Here is a 5,562-nt window from a genome sequence, read left to right on the forward strand (position 1 = left end):
TTTATTTAACTTTCTCTGCCTCTATGAATTTAGGTGAAACAGTTACCTGTGGCGGGTGGCGTCTGATCCCAAGTTGCTGGAGCAGAAGCCCTGAGGGCTGAGCCCAAGCTGGCTCTGTTCCCCTTAGGTATATGCTTCCCCCTCTCCCAGTGCTGCAAGGGGGCCCATGCAGGTTATTGGCTCACGTCAGCCACAGACAGAGGTCTGAGCTCTCTCCAATGCAGTGCCTGTGCAGGTGCCCCCAGTTGCTTCCCTCACTTTGCTCAGACAGAGCCTAGGGTGCAAGTCCCCTTTGTCCCTTGCAGCGAATCACCATCCCCAGCCTCTGTCACCCCTGCCCTGCTGTGGAGCCACTGTAAGGCAGGCGGGGCTTGCGTCGACTCTCAGCATATCTTGGGGCATCAGCTGTGATAGGGTGGCTGCTGTTAGAGTTCTGGTCTGCTTCTGATGCATTTCTTGAATAAGCACCAACAATGGCCACAGCCACCCTACCTGGGCTCTGCCCCAAAAGAACAGGTTGCCTCTGCATCCCATGGCCTAGTTTTCTCCCCAGTCATGGCCACCCTAGATCCAGTGCTGTGCCATGATGTGGAATGAGCGGGGCTGGAGCATTCACTTGGCTTGGGTTGGGGCATGTGTCAAAGTGGTAGCAGGAAACCAGACAGCCGTGCGAACAGTCCTTTCTCCACCCTCTCCACTCTGCCTCCCGGGCAAGCCAGTCCACACACATGCCTCGTGAGTGGAGTCCAGCTTCCCACAGCCCTCCTGTTATTCTTCCAAACAAACAAGGGGGCTCATCTCCCCTGTTTAGGAACCCAGGACTGGGATGCCCAATCTGTGGCTCTCACTGCTCAGTCCCCACCCCACCCATAGCAGGTCTCCACCCATGTAATCTTCCTTTTTCTCTGAGTCCCCTCCCAGGGGCAAAGGTCCTGACCTAAACTCTTTTCTTCCCTTCCTACCTCATTACGTGAGGATCTTTCTTGCAGCCTTGGTTGTACAGGAGTTTTTTCTGCCAGTTTCCAGTTAGTTTTCAGTGAGAATTGTTCCACATGTAGAGGTATTTTTAATGTGTTCATTGAGGGAGGTGAGTTTCACGTCCTCTTACTCTGCCATCTTGATTGATCTCTGACCGTGCTTTTAAAAAAATAATTCTATAATTTTGAAAATGGTTCTGATGAACCTAGGGTCAGGACAGGAATAAAGACGCAGACGTAGAGAATGGACTTGAGGACATGGGGAGGGGAAAGGGTAAGCTGGGACGAAGGAGAGAATAGCATTGACATATATACACTAACAAATGTAAAATAGCTAGTGGGAAGCAGCCGCATAGCACAGGCAGATCAGCTTGGTGCTTTGTGACCACCTAGCCGGGTGGGATAGGGAGGATGGGAGGGAGACGCAAGAGGGAGAGGATATGGGGATATATGTATACATACAGCCGATTCACTTTGTTATACAGCAGAAACTAACACAACATTACAAAGCAATTATACTCCTATAAAGAGGTTAAAAAAAAAATAATTTTGTACCTAATTTCATTTATGATGTCCTTTCTTAAAACCTCCCTTTCTAAAACAACTTGTTGAAGAACTCTCATTTACGTGTCTTTATCATGATTATTGCTCACACATTCCCTTGATGTTTATAGTCTGCATGTACAAAATAAACTATGTAAGATACCAAAACTTACAATCAATGGAACCATTACCTATTTGGTTCTTCCATTGCTTCTGAGTTTCTCTATTATTTTTTGAAAGGATATAACAAAAAGTTCTTAGTAGATAGCACAGATACCTCTAAACCCAAATAATCTAAATATTCTATGTCAATATCTAGTCATTTAGATGGAATATTTGTGCAGCTCAATCAGTGGCATATAAGCCATTTCTATGCTTGAATAGATTTGCAGCTGATTAATTTGTAGCACACAGTATCTCTTCCTGGGGAATATGTTAATTTCATATAGGTATTTTATGATGGTGGTGTGTAAGCATGCACAAGTCCGTGTGTGTGTGTGTGTGTGTGTGTGTGTGTTTGTGCTTTCAACACATACCTCCTGTTTCTCTGGGATTATCCAGAAAAGCATTTTCCAGAGAGCTTTATTTCTAAGCTTCACATGAACATCTGGAGATTTCAAGGTGAAAATGATTCCTCATGGATTGGTTTTAACAAGGTGGGTAGCACAAACTGAAAGGGATTAAGGCAGATAATGTGACCGCACAACAGTTTCCTCCCTTATAAACCTTTTAAATCACTGATCAGAATTTTAATTCTATCTGCTAAGTAATGCAGGTCCCCAGAGCAGAGGTTATGCACGCGGCCACAGGTTGGAGTCCTTAGCTGCTTTTTCATTACATTGTCGCTGCAATTTCTGCTAGCCTTTCTGGTGATGAAGCAAGGCACATTTGAGTCCGATGGTTAATCCTTTTATTTATTTTTTCAATAGGAAAAGAAAGCATGATTTTAAAGACCATTTGACCATTGCTGGATAAGGACAGCCCTATAAAACTTAGACCCAAATATTCTTAACTTATCAATTGACATATTTTAGAACAGTCTCTGGTTCCTCCTGCTACACTGTTTTGGAATGATTTAAGTTAGTGTATTTACGTATAATTCTTGGAAGAAAGACGATCTTTCCTTAACAAAGCTGGAGTACTCATTGCCAGGCAGCAGAGATGGGCTGTGTTAATGTCAATTTCTTTACTTTTTATAAATGCCACCTGTGTTACCAGCATTGATTTGAAGGTGATGTAATTTTCTTGCAAATCCTTCATTTTATAGGTTTTTGGCAAGCCCCGCTGCTGTGTTGATTAGATATAGTAACTGTGTCTATTTAAACAGGGTTTTAAATGCTTGGCTCGACTTTCTGTATTGGCTGGATAATGAGACATATAGTAGATGCTTTAACTTAAGGTTGTGCTAAGCAATGATTTGACACATAGCTTAGTGTTTAGCCATTTGTGATAATAAGCCCTTTAATTGTGGAGTTAATTGTAGGTACCTGCAAGACATACCTTTAAGTGATCCTGACAAATAAGATACAGACTCTCCACCCTCTTTAGGTGGCTTTTTTCTAACAGTGTTTCTCAAAGCACAGCCCTCAGACGAGGCACAAAATCAGCATCATTTGGAAACATGTTCGAAATGCAAATTCTTGGCCCCAGCCCAGACCCACTGAATAAGAAACTCTGGAGTTGGGGCCCAGTAATCTGTGCTTTAAAAAGCCCTCCCGGTGATTCTTCTCTTGATAGTTTGAGAACAACTGGTTATAAGAAAATCCCTGACACACAGTCCTGCTATATTTTGGCACCAAACAATTCAATATGAGTCACTTTTATAATTACTCTTAATGAATTAACCTTCTATATTGAAATTATCAAATGCTGGAAAATCATTTAATATTAATGAAAACCTATCAGTTATCTCTTAATTTTTGAACATTTATCTTTACGCTGATAGATGGTGGCTTATTACAAACGTATTAGGATTGAAGTTCAGAGTGAGGGAAAGCAGCTAATTTTCTTTATCTCCCCTTGCCTCCTCTTTTCATTATCCAAAGAAGTTAACATCACATGCTCCATTACACAAGATGCAGCCTTTATTATCTTTTATCTCTTCCTGAACCCTTTCTATAAATGCTACTTGATTACTCTTGCATCTTGAGATAGACATTAGAATAATCAAAACATCGAGAAAGTGATGCCTGGTTACTCTAGGGCAGTACAGCTTCCATGACACAGATAAATGAGTTGAGGTTGATGCAAACGTAAGTTCTGGTGGATACGCTGAGATGATGTTTTACGGAAGGTACGTGAGAGACTTGATGCTAGCAAATAAACAAGCAAAATGGTAATAAATATATTTTCCAACAAAAGAAGTGTGAAATTCCTTAGAGAAAATAAGAGCCCTGATAATTTCGATATCTGAAATTCACTGCAGTTAATTCTTTAAGGTGATTAATTTGGTTGTTCATTTGTGCACTCATCAAATATTAATTGTGACGTTTTCTTTTTGCCTGCTTTAAGCCGAGCTGAAACTGTGTTTCCAGAATTCCCTTTCCAGCATAGGTCCAGATCAGTGTGAGCCACAAGACAAGAGACATTTTGCGTGAGATTTGGAAGACAGAAGTGAAGCATAGCCAGGGAGCTTCAGGGTACTGTGTCGCTTACACCTTGGCTCACCTTGTTGAAATGGGACAACAGCCAGGGCTGCAGTGTTTCCAGGTCCTTTTGGATACCTTCCTCTAGCTTCTCAGATTCTTGCACCACTTGTCAGGTTATCTTATGAAAATACCTGCTTCTCCTGCAGGTCCATCTATAATCAAAGGTAGATCCTTAGAGGTTGTTGGAGACCTGTATGAGTTCCGCTTCACCCTTGTGGATTCCAGCTTGTCTTCACAGTTCCCGATGCCTCCTTGGTCAGTCCTCACCCTCTACTTCTCATCCATCTTTCCTGCAGGGCTGCCTACGCCATCCATGGACACAGGAGCGATAGCTTCAGACAGACTCTTCAACCAGCTCTCACAATTTCATAAGGTCAGATCCCCATAATAAGAATACCTATCCTTTGTTAGTTAGCACTCCTAGTGTTTCTACTTCTCTGATCAAACGACGATACAAAATTTGGTACTAGAAATGGCACCAGAAGAACTGAATCTGAAACTGATCATTTCTTCCAATTAGTTCTGCATTTTCTAGAATTGATTCTCTGCCTTGTTTAGATTTAAAGACATCACTGGCCCTATTTCCAATGGTAAAGTGGCCAAAGCATGCAGTGGCAAAGCATTTACTTATTACCTGCAACCAAGTGCATTTGGAAGGCAAAACTTTAGTGAGCAAGGATGTGTTGGCAAAATCCAAAAATCTCTGTGACTTACAAGTCACAAAGATATATTTCTGGCTCATCATACTGGGGACCCTTTCAGAGGGGCTGCAGCTGCACTCCAGCTGTCTTTTCATCTTGTACAGCAGGCAGAAGGAGCCGTCCTGATCTGGGGAATGCCCCTCTCATGGCAGAAGGGATGAGAAAGAGTGCTGGTGGGAGCCCATTCCCCTCATGGTCTAGGCTCAAACATACCTTTGATCACCTGAATTGATATTTTATTAGGCAAATATGTCACAGCCAAACCTGAAGTCTATGGGGCAGGAATGCATTATCCTCTTTCAAAGAATGGGGAATAAATAGTGGCCAACAGCAGCAACCATAGTCATGTATTAAATAACTCTAAATTGAGGTTGGTTATTATTTATTAGGGGCCTGGAAGATCAAATGCCAAATTATCTTAAAGCATAGAATAAAAATACAGTGAACTGAAAACTAGAGTGAGAGTAGGAAATTTTTAAAAATGGTAGTTCTAGAAGGAAAACAACAACAACAATTATGGAAGAGAGGTATTACTGAAATGAATGTGAAAATAAAATTTCCTTGAAATAAAAAAAAAAGTTCTAATTTTGCACCAGGTGAAACTTATGGAAAAAAGACACACTTAGGAAAATTCTGATAAAATTTCTGACCCTAAGAACTGATTTTAAAAAACTAACAATTTTCCAAGCAGAG

This window comes from Neophocaena asiaeorientalis, unplaced genomic scaffold, assembly GCF_003031525.2.
Source record: "Neophocaena asiaeorientalis asiaeorientalis breed wild unplaced genomic scaffold, Neophocaena_asiaeorientalis_V1.1 scaffold273, whole genome shotgun sequence".
NCBI lineage: Eukaryota > Metazoa > Chordata > Mammalia > Artiodactyla > Phocoenidae > Neophocaena > Neophocaena asiaeorientalis.